Genomic DNA, 8169 nt, shown 5'->3' on the forward strand with positions numbered 1-8169 from the left:
GTCATTTTTTCCTGTCTTTTAATGTGTTTTTTTTTTAATTGCTTGTTGCTATAAATTGACCTTTAATTACTGCTTTGGCTGTTTCCCAGAGGTTTTGGTAAGTTGTGTTTTCATTGTAATTTATTTAAGAAACTTTTTAATTTCATTTTTTATTTCTTCTAGTACCCACTCATGTTTAAGCAAGGTGTTGGTCAGCCTCCAAATGTATGGTTTTTTCTTCTTTATCCTCTTGTTATTAATTTCTAATTACGTAGCATTGTGATCTGAGAAGATGCTTTGTATTATTTCTATGCTTTTGAATTTATTGATGCTTGCCTTGTGTCCTAAAATGTGATCTATTCTGGAGAACATTCCATGCACATTGAAGAAGAAGGTATACTTTGGTTTTTTTGGGGGGAGAGGAGGGGTGCATTAGCTTATATAAATATCCGTAAGAGTGAATTGGTTTATTGTGTGTTTTGATTCATCAGCATCTTTGTTGAATTTCTTTCTGGAAGTTCTATCTTTTCTTGAGAGTGGTGTATACTGAAGTCTCCAACTACTAAGGTAGTGTTGTTTATTTCTTTTTTTCAGTTTTTTAATGTTTGTTTTCTATATTTTGCAGGTCTTTCATCTGATGCATATATATTTATTATTGTTATGTCTTCTTGTTCTATTGACCCTTTAATCATTATGTAGTGACCTTCCTCTTCCTTTATGATGGTTTTTGCATTGAAATCTTCTTTATATGGCCACTCTTGCTTTTTTCTTGTTGCCATTTGTATATTTTTCCCACCCTTTTGTGTCTAGTCTTTCTTTATCTTCATTTTTCAGATGTGTCTCTTATAGACAACATAATGATGGCTTTGGGGTTTTTTTTTAAATCAAATCTGTTACTTTTTTTCTCTTCAGTGGTGCATTTAAACCATTTACATTCAGTGTGATTATTGAGAGGCAAGGTTTCGTTGCTCTCATTTTGTTGAGTTCTTTTTGGTGGTGTTGCTAGTTACTTTGGTCCATGCTACTTTCTGTGGCACCTCTATAAGGAGGATGTCTCTCAGTGTTTTCTGCAGTGCTGGTCTTGTTTTAACAATCCCCCTTAGGTTCTGTTTTTCTGGGAATATCTTGATCTCTCCTTCATATTTGATGGACAATTTTTTCTGGGTACAATATTTTTGGTTGACAGTTGTGCTCTTTGTGTGTTTGATATATGTCATTCCACTGTCTTCTTGCTCACATGGTCTCTGCTAAGAAATAAGTACTTAATCATATCTTCTCTCCCTTTTGGGTTACTCTTTGTTTCTCCCTCACTGCTTTCAGAAGTCTCTCCTTATCTTTGGTTCTGGCAAATTTGACTATAATATGCTTTGGTGTTTTTCTTTTGGGGTCTATTCTATATGTTGTTCTCTCAGCGTCTTCACTATATATTCTCTCATTCTTCATTATGCCTGGAAATTTTTCTTCTAGCAATTCTTCCACAACTTTTTGGATGCCTTTATTTGCTTCTCCTTGCTCTGGGATTCTGATTATGTGCTTGTTATTTCTCTGGATGGTGTCCCTTATTATTCTTAGGTTTTCTTTTTTCCTTTCTTTATGATTCTGCTTTTGTTTCTAGCAGATCCATGGTGACATTTCACTGGTTCTGTGTTCCATCTCTTCAACCTCTTCATATGTCCCTCCAACAGGTTGACAGCATCTGAAACATTGGTACTTATATTTTGCACTGTGGTTTCTTGTTTTTCCAAAGCCTCTAATGCATCATTTGTTTTATCTGTATTGTTTTGGATTTTTTTAAAGCTCTTCCTGGTTTTTGCTTACAGTGTCCTGCAATTCTTTAAGTTTGTCTTTCACCCATTGAAAATATTCAACTATTGTTCTTTTAAATTCTGTGTCAGAAAGTTCATCAGTCTTTCTTGATTCAGGAAATCCATTGATACTGTGTCACTTTTTGGGGTGACACCTTGCTTTGGGCTTGTGTAGGGAGTGAGGTAACCTGCTTCCTATGTGACAGTGCTATGGTAGAGTTTTCAATATCTGAGGCTCTAGCAGGTTCTTGATTTGAAGTCACCACTCCAGAAGAGTATGGAGCAGTTACCCTGCCTGGGTTTCTCTCTCCCCTCTGACTCAAGGGAAAATATTCTTCACTCCAGTAGAGAAAATGCTGGTGGAAGCAACCTCCTCTGTCAGACAATTGCCATACATCAGGTAGTCCAAGTTGTTCTGGATTAAAGGCAGTTAATGGGCTGGGCATGAGAAGACACAAGGTGGATCACAGAGACATGATTGGAAAACCAGAAAGCCTTGGTTTTCCCTTCAAGAACAAGCTCCAGATGTCTCATCCCCTTCTGATTTAAATTAAGGGGTCCTATACGTGCTAGCCAAACAGCAGTGACCCCCCCCCACACACACACACAAAGTACCTCACTCAAGTTCCAGCGATGCTCTCAGTGCATGTCAGCTCCTGGTGTGGGCACTGGCATCAGGACCAGAATTCCGGGAATAGACCAGCGATGCCAGGACCAGAGTTCCAGGAATCTGGCTTTGGTGCCAGGACTGGGGTTATGGGTGTCAGGACTGGAGCTTCTGATACAGGGCATTGGAGTTAGGACCAGAGTTCCAGGTGTGGGGAGTCAGGATCAGCACCAGAGTTTTGGGTGTGGGGTGTCAGGACCACCAGGCATGGGGCTATTTGTATCATTTTAAAATTATATTTGCAATGAATAAATCATAATAAATACAAAATTTAATTGTTCTATTTCCAGCCTCATTTCTATGACCAAGCCCATATTTTTCCAACAACTATTCCTTCTTCCCTGTTCCAAACTTTTGTGTGCCAGTTGCCCATTATTATCAATGAATCTTCATTGCATGTTTGATAGATTTCTGACTGCAAAAGTTGGCAGAAATCTTCTATTTCCTCCTCTTTGGCTCTAGTTGTCAGTGAATATATTTGAATGAGGGTGGTATTCATTGGACTTCCTTATATGTGTATGGATATTATCCTGTCACTCACCACATTATATTACATGATGGATCTAGACATTACTTTTTAAATTATGAAAGCAACCTCATTTTTTTCTCACCTCTTCATCCCCGGCATAGCACATCGTATGATCATCTGATTCAAAATGTCACATGCCAACACATCAGCGGAGAACTACCAGATATGCAGGCTGGGTTTAGGAGAGGCGGTGGTGCTAGGGATATTATAGCTAATGTTAGGTGGGTCTTGGCAGAAGGCAACGAGTACCAGAACAATGTCTATCTGTGCTTCATTGACTATGCTAAGGCTTTTGACTGTGTGGATCACAACAGCTTTGTTTGACTATGAGAAGAAAGGAAATCCCAGAACATTTAATTTTGCGTATGCAAAACCTATACTTGAACAAAGAGGCAGTGATCAGAACAGAGCAAGTAGACACTACATGGTTCAAAATCAGGAAGGGGGTCCACCAGGGATATATTCTGTCTCCATACCTTTTCTACCTATATGCAGAACAGATCATCTGGGACATTGGGCTATACGAGGAGGAATGTGGCATCAGGATTAGTGGAAGATTCGTCAACAACCTGCATTATTCAACCCTGCTTACTGAAACTCAGGAGGATCTGAAGTGCTTGCTGCAGAAGTTCAAGGACTGCAGCCTTCAATATTAATTGAAACTCAAAATCAGGAAAAAACAATTCTCAGCACTGGGCCAATTGGCAGCATCATTTTGGATAGTGAAAAGATTTTTGCTTGTTCTATGCAGGGAGAGGCTGATAGCTGTCCCTTGGATAGCTACTTAGAAGCTTTGATAACCCCAGCTACTACTAAAATTTGGAAACAGGAGTGGCATCCACTTCCTAAACAACATGCCTCTGAAGAAAACTGTAGAGATGTCAGGACAGAGTTGACAAGGATGAAAGGTGAACACAAATTCCTTGGAAATTTCTCAGAAAAATGCACAAAAGGTATTGGGTTTGTGTGTTGTTGTTTTTTTTTTTAATTAAGAGAAATAAAAAAAGATCTTTTGAAATTTTTAGAAAGATATTTATTGAAAAATTAACTCATGATGATGCTAGGTGAAAGTAAGACTGTTGTTGTTGTTGTTATGTGCCGTTGAGTCATTTGTGACTCATAGCGACCCTATGTACAACAGCCCTAAACCCTGCTCTATCCTGTGCCAATCTCATTGCCTCTGACACACCCATCCCGATTACCCCAGTCACTGAATCAATCCACCTCATAGAGGGTCTTCCCCTCCTGCACTGTCCCTCCACTCTACCCAGCATGATGTCCCTCTCTAAAGATCTGTCTCTCCTTACAACATGTCCAAAGTATGTCAGACGAAGCCCGAGAATCCTTGCCTCCAAGGAGCAGCTTGGTTTAACCCTCTCTAGGAAGAATCTGTTTGTTTTCTTGGCAGTCCATGGTACATTCAATACTGTTCTCCAGCACCACAGCTCAAAGACATCAACTCTCCTTCTATCCTCCCTAGTCATTGTCCAACTCTCTGATGCATAACAAGTGAGTGCAAAAACCATGGCCTGTATCAGGCGCACCTTAGTCTCCAGAGAGACACCGTTGCTCTTGAGTACTTTAGAGAGGTCCCTAAGAGCAGACTTTCCCATCCCAATACGTTTTTTTTATTTCCTGGCTGCTGGTGCCAAGAGTGTTGACCGTGGAGCCGAGCAAACTGAAGTTGTGAACAATCTCAATCTCTTCGCCATCCATCCTGATGCTACCAATTGGTCCAACGGTGAGAATTTTTGTCTTCTTGACATTGAGCCTCAGTCCGTACTGAAGGCTGCAGTTCTTGACCCTTCGCAGCAAGTGCATGAGATCCTCCTCAGTTTCAGCGAGCAAGGTTGTGTCATCTGCATAACACAGATTGTTGATAGATCGTCCACCAATCCTAACGCCACGCTTCTCCTCATAGAGCCCACATGGAAATTCTAGTGACTAGATATTGAGTACAAGAGATAATCTCTGTCTATAGCACATAGGTTCCGTGTGCTTAAGACAGTAAGTTGTAGGACTTTTTTTTCTTTTCCCCCTTATGCTGGTATCTTATGTAAATAGTGTATTTAATATTTCTCTGAGGGAAATGACAGACTGAACTGTAACTAAGTCAATCAGCTGGCCAATACGTAGTATCCCATGCCAAATCCTTTGACCACGGGCCACATGCATTCAATTCTCTAGGGCTCAGTTTCAATCTCATTGGTTAAAAAATGATGTTAGAGAGAGCTTTGGTTCTTTCTCCCTCGACTGTCAGAATCCATCATTGGCCCTTATAAATTTAAGCTAGTGTCCGGTTGTGTTTGGAAAGAAAAATAAATAACCTAACAAAACACACACGAGGGAAATGCAACAAGGCCATCATTAATGTGCTATATTGTTTCTAGTATCTATCACCCTCCTAATTCCTAACAAATGCTTTGCATAGCAGTAAAACTGTCTTTATGTACTGAGATGATGCAGAGAGAGGAACATTTGCATTTGACTTCTACTGATAAAAATGAAACATTAAAAAGCTATTTGGCAAGTACGTCAAAGCACAGAGGAGCACAGCCTAATTCTTTTTTAGATGTAGTTCTTTACAGAGGCCCCTTAAGAGTGCTCAGTAGGGTGTGACCATATTGCTCCCCGTGGCCATCGTATGGTTTGCCCACGCAGAGGGGGAATTGTTTTGCAGCGGTGAAATATTGTATGTTACCCCGAGAGCGGTGGAGCCAGTGGATCCAGGAACTGCTGTTGAGACTGACAGTTACATTGTGCTTCTGAATAGTGAAAGGACAGAATTAAAAACACAAACGGACCCAGACAGAACGCCCTGACCTTTAAGAAAAAGGCTGATTGGATATGGTGTTAGCTGGCCTCCATCGCCCTCCATAATCCATTACACCTTTCTCAGCCCACTTTCTCAGGACCAGAGCCTCATAGACAAGTGTCTCTTGGATTCTTTATGTGAAATTATTTATGAGGGAAAGAAGAAGGGGGGAGGAACCACATACAAAACCAAACACGAGCACTGCAATAAGTAACTACCCCATATAATTTATTCTTGATAGTTATTTTATGTTTAAAGTTCAAAGGCAATGCTAATAGCTAATTGTGTTATTTTTGTTAATCTAATATATATTAATATTTATACCTGTGTTTAAAGTGAAAAACAGAGATTCCCCAAAAGAGGATTGATTGTATAATCAGTGCTCCAAACACTTATCATTTAAACATCTTTAAAATGACAAATTAAATTTTGTAATCATTATACTCAATATTGTCAATTTCTTGACATGAGCTCAATTTGAGAGGCGAAGGGAATGCAATTCTCACTTTACTATTATAGATTGTTCTATTGAATGAGGTAGTGAAATTGTTTTATTTACAATAAAATTCAGGATTGGTAGATGTAACTATAATAATTTAAATATATAGCTTACTAGATCTGTGTTTCAAATCTTCTTTCACTTTATAAATAGGAATATAAATTGCTATCACTTAGAAGATTGATATTATTCATTTCAGAGTCCTCTACTGTCTAATACTGGAACATCATAAAAGTTGGAATAAGACCATAAAAGAAAAATTGAGATCATTTAAAAAGCACACACACACAAAAATCACCACTTAACTGACACATTTATTTCTAAAAAATTATAAATAGGTACGAAAGTGAAATATATTGCTATTGCCAGAAAAATAAGAGTCAAGATCTAGACTTTTAAGTTTTTTAAAGGAAGAGTGCCCACATTTTCTTATGGAAAGATTATTTCTTTGCAATTATTTTCCTGCTTAACAGCCCATAGGACACACTTGTAGCTGTCTCTCTCTCTTTTAAATAGGAATTCTGGTTTGTCTTTGTGTCTAACAAGAATCTCTTCTACAAGTTTATAAACTTTATTTCAATAATTTCACATTGTATAAATGTTTACAACCTATTGAATTTGTCATATACAGTTTAAACTTTTATAAGATTATATTTACTCATTATTTATCCCATGAAACCTAAGGGATTATGTGAAACTGAGCTTCCCTTCACATACATTCATTTTCCTTGTGGCTTTCTGCTCTGGAAGTCTGACGCTTCCACGGGTATTTCTTGCATCTCTGTGATACACTGGGAGAGCATCTTCTAACTCAATTAGCATTCTAAAGAATGGGTTTGGTTTTGTGCTCCATTAAAGTCGGCTAAATGGATGCGCTGCATGTCTTTATTTCAAAAATAAAGCTGAACAATTAAATCCCGTGTCTCTTTGCTCAGCCTTTGAGGCCACACAAAGCTTTCCCACTTGCTGCCTTTGGATGTAATGTTAACAAAGTCAGTTAACATCAAGCGCTGTGCTAACAGGCATGGCCAAATTCCTTGTTTTTGCTCAATCAGTCTGTGTTCAAACTATCAGTTTGATTTATTTGCCCACATTGACCCTTATTCACCACTTAATTATCCTCGTATAATGTTTCAAGAGGCTTCTGACACAAGGAGAAAGACAATTGCCAATGTTCTGTGAAACAACTGTTGACCTGATGGGCCCGAACGAAGACCATGGGTCGAAGGTTGTTTGCTGTTGGAAGAGCCCACTTCTCATTCTGAGAGCTGTGGCCATGGCCACTCCCTCTAGGTGCCAAAGGCTGTCCCGGTCAAGCTGCTAATCATGCTCGCAGGGTGTGCTGACCATCACAGGGTCATGACTACAGTGTATTCATGCGTGTCACCCTATCGCCAAATTCCTGACACCTTTAGAATATCATGAAAATAAAATCAATCTCTCTCTCTCTCTCTCTCTCTCTCTCTCTCTCACACACACACACACACACTGCACTTTAATTTTACAATGCCTTAAGTCTATGGTTATAGTCAAAATTCAAACATATATTTTCTTACTTTCTGTACAAACACAAGAAATTTCCAAATTGTGAATACAAAGCAAGAAAAGCAACTATAAATAGATTGTAAGAATTTATACAATAAGAACTTATTGAACTAGATCCCTGAACTAGTTCATATTGATGTTGATCTATAAACTCTTGCTATAAAATCAGATGAATTGTAGTCTTAGAGAAAAATAAACCATTATCTGTTTATGCCCTTTGCTAGAAACATCAAATATATAGCTGCCAGGTTTCAAAAGACATTAGTGAGTTCCTTTTGGGACTTTCAATATCTGAAGATTATTTTCTGTGACCATACGGAACTCTAAGTA

The sequence above is a fragment of the Elephantulus edwardii genome, unplaced genomic scaffold, assembly GCF_000299155.1.
Source record: "Elephantulus edwardii isolate Elephantulus edwardi_28Jun2011 unplaced genomic scaffold, EleEdw1.0 scaffold00039, whole genome shotgun sequence".
Taxonomy (NCBI): domain Eukaryota; kingdom Metazoa; phylum Chordata; class Mammalia; order Macroscelidea; family Macroscelididae; genus Elephantulus; species Elephantulus edwardii.